The sequence below is a fragment of the Nicotiana tabacum genome, chromosome 21 (genome assembly GCF_000715075.1).
Source record: "Nicotiana tabacum cultivar K326 chromosome 21, ASM71507v2, whole genome shotgun sequence".
In the NCBI taxonomy this organism is placed as follows: Eukaryota; Viridiplantae; Streptophyta; class Magnoliopsida; order Solanales; family Solanaceae; genus Nicotiana; species Nicotiana tabacum.
Genome location: NC_134100.1, coordinates 53,548,523 through 53,560,193, shown reverse-complemented (window position 1 = coordinate 53,560,193; position 11,671 = coordinate 53,548,523).

The window sequence follows — 11,671 nt, the reverse complement described above, 5'->3', positions numbered from 1 at the left end:
ATATGTTTTGTATAACCATATATAAATAACGTATCTATGTTATATAACAGTGTATAACATGTCGTTATATACTATTATACAGAATGGATACACTTGTTATATAAATCTACTACATAACCGTCATTCATCCACCATTACATCTAAAAGTTCGACTGTATCGACAAGAAATGAGAGAAAAGAAAAAAATTAGAAACATAGAGTAATGGGCAACATTCTGAAGGTTTTATTAGAGTTTTTCTGTTTTTATTAGTTTGTTATTTTAGATACCTTTTTCCAGTTGGAATGGTAAAAAAAAAAAAAATTCAATAAAAAAATCAAAACCAAATAGTAATTCTATGTTCAAGTTCTCTTTAGAATCTATAATTTAGAATATGCATTATCACATGAAATGTGGGTCACTTGGGCCAATACAACATCTACTGATTTGCTTTCAAGAAAATAAGGAATTTTCTCCTATAGATAAAATTAGGATAATGCTTTTCCAGTGTAGCTAAGTTTTTCTATTTACAAAAAGTAACTAGATTTTTTGACAAAATATATACAAAATCGGTCCACCTATATAGAGGGTGTTTGGCTAAGCTTATAAGCTGGTTAAACCAGCTTATAAGCATTTTTCGGATTATCTACGCGTTTGGTTAAGTTAAAAGCGCTTATAAGCCAAGTGCTTATAAGTCTAAAATAAGTCAAAAGTCATAAGCTGGTCACCTCCAGCTTATGAACTTTTAGCTTATAAACACTTTAAGTTTGACCAAATTTTTTATTATTTTATCTCTAAAATATTCCTTTTTAGAACAAAACTCCTACATCGATATTCACTGCCTCCTATATTTTTTTAACCTAAACCCCTCGCCTCTTCAAGTCTGCAATTCTCATTGACTATTTAAGGTAAGCAAATTCTCTATTCCTTTGCATATTTTTATCTATGTGATTGTGTATTAATCTTTGAACTGTATGTAATAAATGAGGACATATCAAATTTTTGGTGTATTGCATTTTAAGCGTTGTGATGATGAAGATAATGTTTGTTTCTCTTCAAATATTTTGTCTTATTTAGGTTTATTTTTTTACTGAGAAACTTTTATCAATTTATTAATTATTATAACTTATGATTATATGCTTATTATAAAATAACTTATATTTATCATAAAAATCATCTTATCAAATCGCAATTGTATTTAAAATAAAATGACAAATAGAATATTTTGTATTTGAATCGATTTGGAATCTAAAATTTTAAAAAGACTCCGCCCAATGTAAACAGTTCTAAGGTTATTTAAATCATCTTAACAGAAAAAGAGTTTAGCAGCAATTTTTTATCTAATACTGCAGCAGCTTATTATCAATTTCAGCACTTGTATCCAAACACGTAACTGCTTATTTATTAAATCAGTTTCAGCATTTAAAAGTGCTTTTCAGCACCTAATGCTTATCAGCTACTTCGAATCAGCTAATCCAAACGGGCTCATAATTTATATACAACTTGTAAATAACTTTTTACTATACAAAATTCGGTCAAAAGCTATAATTTACATACAACTTATGTACAACTTGCAAATAATTTTTTATTATACAGAATCCGGACAAATACATACAACTTGCATATAACTTGTATACAATTTATATTAGTTGTATATATTTTATATGTCTTTGTACACACGACATACATTTTGCATACAATTTATTTATGTCTCCTAATTCGATTTTCAATATGAAATTCCAACCAAAAACCAACACGAATCTTCACCAAATTTTCTCGAATTGACATATAAACTCCAAAGGATATTCCCAATCATTTGCAATAACACCAAATCCAAACAATTTCGTAAAATCCGATTTTTGAATTCAAAGCTACCAAGCTTTTTAACGACTGTCAATTGAGTTTTTAATGGAGTCTACAGCTTTGTAATAGTTAATTACAACCATCTTTAATCATGAGAAAGAAGGTTTCCATTAGACGAATAGATTTTGTTGGCAGATTCCTTTTGGTATTTGAAAATCTCAACTGCCAGAGGCTAAGATTTTTTCTAGTTAAAGGCCCATCGATTAAGTTTGAATGATTTGTTTGAAGTTTTGAAGTCTGATTACCAAAAGTTCGATATTAAAAGAGTAGAATTGTGATTTCTTATTAGCGACGCATAAGCAATTGAGAAATAAGAATAAATAGATTGGGTTTGAAGCGTCCATGTTTGGATTTGGGGGAAGAAGAAGATGGAGAGAAAATAGTGAAGATTGGAGTCTTATATATTTATTTATATACAAATAAAAAATATGTATATGAAATATAATTAAGCGGTAACCTCTCTAATATGAGTAAGAAAAAATTATAATGGCAGCATAGATATATAAAAGTTCCAGAAAATATTATCACCTTAAAAAGAGTAGGGTTAGGAAAAAGACGAAATTAGGTAATGAGAGATGTGTTTCGAATCAAATATGATATTGTAGTCTGAAATTTATCTTGTTGAAGGAGGTAGAAAACACCATTGGAGACCTTAAAAAACTTGAATAAATTCGAAATTGGTCTCTTTGATTTTGTTGATATTAGCACAAATTAATATTTGCGGTTTGATCCTAATGTTGTTTGGATCTTATGGTTGAAATCTTAACACCTTTGAAGGAGATTTGGTAAAGAGAAAATAAAAGAGAAAGAAAATAGAGGGAGATAAAAAAGAAGAAAGAGGTGAGCGTGGGTGAGAGAAGAGAGCCGACTGAGAAAGAGAAAAAGTAAATTTTGACTAGGGTTGATCTTTGTTTAAAAAATACATATACAAATTCGAGGAGCTCCGATGCCTTCCGAAAGCTGAAGGAAAGCCTGCTCGAATTCCAAGCCACTACATGGGCGGATGTACATAACCGCTATGAGTCGAAAATAAGGATAGAAGACGATCGGCTCGGGTTTCCGACATCAACCAAGGGACGGGACTGAGACAAGAACCATGATAAGTTCAAAGGTGATTTTGATGCGGACCGACAATCTTCTAAAGGCCGCTTCTTGCCATACGAGAGAACCGAAGGATGCGGCAACAAAGGGTTCCAGTCCTCGGATAGGTTCGCTCCCGACAGAAGAACTGATAGTGACCGAAACAACAGATCTTTGCAAGAAAAAGAGGTACCGGGGACCCAGGATTTCGCATATCCTAGGTTGTCAGATTACAATTTCACCATCAGCGTAGTGGAGTTGGTATCGGCGATGAAGAATATCAAAGAAGCACAGTTCCTGAAGCCAATCAGATCCGATCCTAGCCAGAGGGATCCTAACTTATGGTGCGAATATTATGGGACTCACGACCACGAAACTAGGGACTGCCGGCATCTGCGCGAAGAGGTAGCGACGTTGTTGAAGAACGGCCATCTCAGGGAGTTATTGAGCGACCGGACCAAGAATAATTATGGCTGTAGCTGAGATAATACGGAGCCCTCGAAGATAGCAGAAGATCCTCCTCGGTTGACTATCAACATGATTTTTAGAGGGAATGAAATCAACGGTGTAACCTTCTCAGCATCCAAGAAGACAAAGGTTTCAGTGACTCACAGCAAGAGACTCCGAGAATTCGCCGAAGATGATATCACCTTCACGGAGGAAGACGCTGACAGACTTCTTCTTCCGCATAACGATGCTCATGTAATCTCTCTCAATGTCTTAGATTTAAAAAATAAGGGTATTTTGGTTGACCCAGGAAGCTCAACCAACATTATTCAATGGAGAGTACTGGAACAAGCAAAGTTAACCGGAAGCATCATTCTGGCAACAAAGCTCCTCACCGGGTTCAACTTGGCAAGTGTGACAACCCGAGGAGAGATCCTGCTGCCCACGAATGCTAAAGGGGTAACTAAAAGCACCTTATTTGAAGTGGTAGATGGCGACATAGGCTACAACATAATCCTCGGAAGGCCATGGTTACATGACATGAAGGCCATTCCCTCAACATATCATCAATTGTTGAAATTTCCGACCCTAGAATGAATCAAGCAGATAAAAGGTGATCAACTAGCATCAAGAGAAATGACGAAATGTCAATTTCCAGTAGCAAAGGGAAGGAGCCCAGCAAATAGCAATTACCAGAACCGACGCCTTCTCCCCTGACCAATGAATACAAAGGCGAGGAGTCGTCGGAATTCCACCACGTGCCGAGATACTTTCAGGTACTAGAGGAGACAGATGCAACCAAGTCCAATGCAGAGGAACTCAAGCAAGTGGCTTTGTTATAGGAATTCTTGGAAAGGAAGTTTCACAAGAGAACAAGACTCAATCCCGTACTCAGGTCAGGATTTATTAATTTCCTTAAAGCTAACATTGATTATTTTGCATGGTCACACTCGGATATGACAGGTATCCCATCAGATGTTGCCATGCACAAGCTAAGCTTGGACCCAAACTTTCCACCGGAGAGGCAAAAAAAACACCCAATAGTCAAGATCAGAAATAGATTTATTAAAGAAGAGGTAACTCGGCTACTCGTCATCGGTTCAATCCAGGAGGTTAAGTATCCTGAATGGTTAGCTAATGTAGTTATAGTTCCAAAGAAGAATAACAAGTTTAGAATGTGCGTAGATTACAAGGACTTAAATAAGGTATGCCCCTAAATACTCGTTCCCATTGCCAAACATTGATCAAATGATTGATGCTATGACCGAGCACGAGTTAATGAGTTTTCTTGATGCCTACCCCGGGTACAATCAAATCAAGATGAAACCGAAGGATCAGGAAAAAACCTCATTCATAACGAACTTCGGCATATATTGTTATAATGTGATGCCATTTGGGCTTAAAAATGCCGGAGCCACCTATCAGAGGCTCGTGAACAAGATGTTCGAGAAGCAAATAGTAAAAACAATGGAAGTATATATCGATGAGATGTTAGCCAAGTCTTTGAATGCAAGTGATCATTTGAAACACCCCCAAGAAACCTTCAACATCTTGAGAAAGCATAACATGAAGCTTAACCCAAAAAATATGCCTTTCGGGGTTGGCTCCAGTAAGTTTTTGGGATTCTTGCTCTTACAGAGAGGGATCGATGTAAATCCCAAAAAAATCAAAGCCATCAAAGACATTCCGGACCAACTAACGAGCGTAAAAGAAGTACAGAAACTAACCGGAAGATTGGCTAATTTAAGTAGGTTCATCTCCCGATCCTCAAACAAATGTCATCACTTCTTCTTACTTCTGAAGAATAAGAACAATTTCAAATGGACTCCGGAATGTCAGCAGGCCTTGAAAGACCTGAAATGCTACCTATTAAGCCCTCTGCTACTATCAAAACTGGGGGAAGGCAAACAATTGCTGATATATCTAGCGGTCTCGAAAGTAGCGATAACTGCCATTTTAGTCCGTGAGAACGAAAGTACAAAATTCCCTATCTATTATGTTAGTAAAATCTTGTCAGGAGCGGAGACTCACTTTCCGCACCTCGAAAAGTTGGCCTTATCTCTCATAGTCACCTCTCGAAAGCTTAGGCATTATTTTCAGTGCCACCCGATAGCCGTTGTGACAACCTTCCCCTTGCGGAATGTTCTTCACAAGCCTGAGTTGTTAGGCCGGTTGACTAAATGGGAAGTCAAGATTAGTGAACTTAACTTTGAGTACAAACCCAGGACTGCAATCAAGTCATAGGTTTTTGCCGACTTTTTGGCCAATTTCAGCCTCGGGTTAATGCCCGTAGCTGCTAAAGAAGCGATGCTGGTGTCAGAAACGACATCAAGAGTTTGGACCTTGTTTATGAATGGAGCTTCCAATGTAAAAGGTTCCGGGCTTGGGGTGGTTCTAATCACGCCCTTGGGAAAAACCCTGAGGCATACCATTAAGACTGTTCCATTAACTAACAATGAAGCTGAGTATGAGGCTTTGGTAGCAGGGCTCGAACTAGCCCGGGGACTTGTCTCCGAGGTCATAGAGATCAAATGTGATTCCCAGCTAGTATTAAACCAAGTGTATGGGATTTCGACACAAAGGAGGAACACATGCAACAGTATGTGAATAGTTCATGCATTGCTTGCACGATTCAGGGAGTGGTCGATCACACACATTCAAAGAGAAGAGAACGTGGAAGCAGATGCATTGGCTAATTTTGGGTCATCTACGGAGATGAAAGGATCTGAATCCGGTACTATGGTTCAACTTCTACTTTCGGTATTGGATGTGGATGGCTATTTTGAAGTGAACACAACCAACCTAGTCTGGGATTGAAGGAATGAGTTCATCGAATATCTTTGGCATGAAAAATTGCTCGAAGACCCGAAGGCATCCCAGGCATTACGCACCAAAGTGGCTCATTACTGCCTTGTGGATGGGAAATTATATAGGAGATCGTACCAAGGCCCGTTGGCCCAATATTTAAGAGCCTCGAAGGTGGACTACGTGATGAGAGAGGTCTATGAAGGAATATGTGGGAACCATTTCGGTGCAAATTCATTGGTACTAAAGTTTGTTAGGGCAGGATACTACTGGCCTCGGATGGAACAAGATGCAAAGACGTTCATTCATAAATGCGACAAATGCCAGCACTATGCGTAGTTGGTATACCAACCAGTGGAACTCTTGTATTCGGTACTGTCCCCATGGCCATTCATGAAATGGGGGATGGGTATAGTTGGTCCGTCCCGCCAGGTCCCAGAAAGGTAAGAATCCTTTTAATTTCCACCGATTACTTCACTAAATGGGTTGAAGTAGGTCCTTGCAAAAAGATCGGTGAGCACGAAGTGATCGACTTCCTATGGGAACACATAATCTGCCGATTCAGAAAATCGAAGGGGATTGCCTGCGATAACGGACCACAGTTCACAGGCTCCAAAGTCATAAAATTTCTCGAAGATTTGAAAATCAAGAGGATTACATCCTCACTGTATCATTCGAGCGCTAATGAACATACAGAGTCAACCAATAAGGTGATTATCCAGAATCAAAAAAAAGGTTAGAAGCTGCTAAAGGAAAATGGCCCGAAGAGTTACCGGGTGTGCTATGGGCATATCGAACGACGACAAAATCGAGTACATGAGAGACACCTTTTTCTCTCGTGTATGGCGTGGAAGCTCTAATCCCGATAGAAGTATGGGAACCAACCTTACAATTTTCCCGAGTAAGCGAAGAGGAAAATAATGAAGCTTTGCTGGTGAAGCTGGATATGCTTGATGAACGCAGGGACTTGGCATATGTGAGGATGTTGGCTCAAAAGCCAAGGATGGAGAGATACTATAATTAGAGAGACAATCTCCGTTACTTCAAAGTAGGAGACTTGGTTTTGAGGAAGGTGACTCAGAGCACTCGAGAAATCAATGCTGGGAAGCTGGGTCCGACATGGGAAGGCCCCTACCAGATTTTAGTTGTCATCGGTAAAGGATCATATGAGGTGAAAAATCAAGATGGAGTCAAATTGCCCAGCAATTGGAATGTGACTCACCTCAAAAGGTATTACTGCTGATGGATCCTACCAATACTGAAAGTATGTGCTGCACACTTTTTTCCTTCAACCAGTTTTTGCCCCAATCAAATTTTTCTGGCAAAGTTTTTAACGAGGTAGGAACGGAAAATATACTACGAGAGGAGCGTCATCGGCAAGGTTAATACCTTTAAATGACAAGGCATTGAAATGATAAAGCACTACGGGATGGTTAAATAATCTTTGCCTTGATGGCAAGTTCCTAACATTAAGCAAAGCCTGGCATCGAACCAAAGACTATTCAACCATTCACAAGTTTTCACCCAACAAAGCAAAACTTCCATTGTTCCAATTAGCATGTTTTGCATTTGAAGGGGGGGGGGGGAGGGTTAGTATGGGATTCGACAACAAGATTGCCAAAAAAATCGGGGACTACGAGAATAAGAAACAATAATGTCTCATCGGGACAGGGGACTGCATGGCTAGCCCCAAAAAAATAAGTTGTACAAGCTAGCCACATGTATTAGCATTTTTTTTTTAGAAAACAAATTCTTATGTACTTTTAAAGATAGAAGGAATTAAATAAAGTCCTTTTATTTATCTTGTTTCTTGTCCAAACGATGAGTTAATTTTATCATTTGAAAGTTAACAAAAAACTTCGAATATTTGTGCCGGAATGAACAAGAGATGTTCTCTTTAAGAACACCGTAAATATAAGAGGGCCTTCTCTTATGAAACCCTCATAGTAAGGGTTGGTTCCGGAAGAGTTTATGCCTGGAACAAGAAGCTATCAGACGGAAATACACCCGAAGCCTTATCTAATTCGACGCAAAAAATATATATTTTGCGCAACACTTAAGCAGAAATCTTCTTCATTTATCAAAATGCGAAATGACATAATTACAAAAATACAAAAAGAAAGGAGGAAAAGAAAAGAAGAAAGAATCTAAACATTATCTCCACCGAGAGAAGGACATGCGTTCCCCCTGGTGGAAGAGGGTGGATCAACTACCGGTTCGAAGCTTGGACCTTCATCATCATCCTCTTCAATTTCATCCTCGGTTCCCGAGTACTCGGAACTAGTGCTTGAAGAGTCAGTTGCAGCAAGTTTGGTAGGAAGACATTCTTAGGCAGTTAGCTCCAGCTCTCGGGTCTTGTCAATGAAATCATCAATATCGATGATGCCCGCTTTGGCCTCTTCCAAGGTTTTTCTCCTCATATGGTACATAGCATATGTCTTTTCAAATATGAGGGAATCCTCTCGGTACTGAAGCTTTGCCTTAAGTCTGTCAACCTCGGCCTAAAGGCCGTCCCTCTCGGATCTCATAGCACTAAGGCTAGTATCAAGATCATGAGTTGTAGATAGATGAATCCGGTTTTGCTCCATGATCTTCTTAAATCTCTCCTCCATCCTGTCCCTCTTCTCTTCAGCCTCCTCCATTTTGGAGCTCAAGGCTGCCTTCAAATTATTCACTTATTCCTCGGAGGCAGACTCACGCTCAGCAGCAGCAAGCACAATATCTTGAAGCTCAACCCACTTAGACTTATCATCATGAAGTTGTGCATGTAATTGAGTGGCTTCTTGGCTGTGGGCCATCACTTCCTGCTCACTTTGCTGCAACCGGGCCTCAAACTTGCCCGTCTCAGCAACCTTTGCCTCCAACAGTGGGAGGCGTGCAACAAGTTGGTCCCTTTCGGCCAACAATTGATCCTGCTCGGAGGCGAGGCCTCGCTTATCAAGGATAAATTTCTGCAGGCCCTAGGAAGCAAGGAAGTTGGTCTGTAAAAGGAATATCAAGGTTAGAAATCTCGATTATAGTAGAAAGATAGAAAATGAATGATAAGAAAGCAAGTACAGTACCGCTGCCGCATCATGCATTGCATTATTCAACAAACACTCCCCCGAAAGGTAACATATCTTCTTCTTATCTTTCTCTGAAGCCAACGGCTTCAGGTAGTTGGAAAGCTACACCGGCCTGGACAGCAGATGGCACTCCTTCGAAATCAAAAGAGTAGCATTCCTCCTCCCTCAAGGATCTAGGGAAGGGGGTGAGTAATTATGCCCCAAATTCCCATGGTCGAGAGATCGGGGAGGAGAAGCATTCCTCTCTCGAGCGTCTGTTGCCGGTGGAGGAGATGCAGTGGCTGATGGTGGCGAAGGAGCAACTGGTATAGAGGGGCATGAAGTTGTTGGCATTGAAGGTTGAGAAGCAGCTGCAACAGGGGCACCGCTGATTATTAGTTGCTTAGTGACCGAAGGCTGAGTAGGCCCGAGGTCCGAGCTCCTGGGAACAGACATAGCAACAGGGGTCGGAAAGCGAGAGTCGACATCCTTTACTATCTCTATTTCACCCCAAAGTGCTTGGACCTCACCTTCGGTCGGGGTTTGAAGCTCTCTCGGTTGAGCACCCGGTTGAGCTGATGAAGATCATTTTCTTCTTTGAAGGGAAGCCTCTTCATCACTGGCTTCCCTGTCATCTTCAATGATCACTGTGACCATGGCCTTCTCGGTCGTGGCCTTCTTTATTTTCTTATTTTGAGCGCCAACCGAGGAAGAATGTCACCTTTTTGGTTACTTGTTCTCTGGCTGGGGATTCCGAGAGGAAGCACCTCCACTGGAAGCAGATTCGAGGGCACTGCTTTGAACGAGAACACTTTGTAGCACTCTCATGGCCTCAGTGGGGTCAGCCAAAACATCAATCTCGGGGGCATGTGACAGAACCCTGCGGGTGTCCTGAATCAAACAAAAAATGTAGTCAGCAAATTTACTTATGTTCATACAGAGACAAAAGGAAGAAGGACTCAGTTTACTATGGTTATTGGATTTCCACCCATATTTGGGGGCCATCTCCTTCCACCGACGGATTTTTGGCGTTGTAATATCCAAAATCTTCTGAACCCACTAGTCTAGGCCTTGAACCCTTGGTGGTGTCCACCGGGTAGATGAAATAACAAAAACAAAGATGTCAACAATGGCGGAAAATGATCTTTTTACGAAGAAAATAGATGAATAAATTACAAACTTACGTGAATGATTCCATAATTTAGGAAATGATGGTGTCATGGCCGGGATGATATCCCTAGTAGCAATAATGAGAAACCGCTCCATCCATCCACGATCACTATCATCATCCACACTGGTGAGAAGGGCGTGGTGGCCACGTTTGCTGAAATTTATTACTCCCCCACAAAAGATTTTGGGGGAGTAGAGATTCATCATGTGTGCCAGGGTTAGGATTTTCCCAGTCTCCGTGCACAACTGATGTAGACAAGCTACCATTCGCCATATAGATGGGCTTACTTATGCCAAGCAGACCTGATACCAGTGGCAGAACTCCAAGATCACGGGGTCGAGCCCTCTGCTTAAGGAAAACACACCCAAGGTGAAGGGATACATATAGACATATGTAAAAACTTACTTGGTGAAGGTAATCCGCTCTATCATGTCTGGAGCAAGGATGTTGAGGTTTGGACAGTTGTATTCCTCCTTTATAGCAAGAATACTGGAAGGGTGAATAGAGGAAAGGTACTTGCTAATGACCCAAGTCCATGGGGACGCGGATGGAAACTTCTCTTGGAAGTCATTGGCGATGCTCAGGTGTTTGGGTATGATGGTGCTAACAGTGAGGATCAACGTCAACGTCAACTTCTTTGTCTTTGTTTCACTCTGGGCCTCCACCAAAGAAAAGACCAGGGTTTCTAAAAGACTCAATAGAAGAAGCCATGGTAGTGGAAGAGTAGTAAAATTTTAGAGAAAGTTATAAAAGATGAAAGTTTTTCTAAGCAGGAGGAGCTTGAGTGCAGAGAAGATGATAAACTTATGAGAACTTTGGAAGTGAAAGAGGTAGAATGATGAGTATAAGTAAAGTTATAGAAGGTAAAAATTGTGGTCATGATTACCTCGAGAACCGGTGAAAATATTGCTGAATTGTAGGGCAACACGTGTTCGGAGTATTAAATGCGAGAAGACGTGCGTCCTTTCAAGCGTCAGAGACTGTTCAGAAGATTTTCCGCCAAGAAAGGGACCTTTACCAACTTCCCGGTGACACAAAGATATCCCACCGAAAAGCAGGGGGACTATCTGTATAGGGTAAAATTGGTTTGTAGTAAATGATCAAATGATAGCACGCCACGTGGAAGGGAAGAAGGGTAAAAGGCAAATCACGTGACAACCAGTACCGGGAACAAGAACTGCAGTTGGTATCGGATAAACCCCGAGAGGAGCCTGGCCAACAGGAGCAATTAAAATGTTTGCCCGGATAGCATTCAATGAGAAATATTCTCTAACATTAAATGGG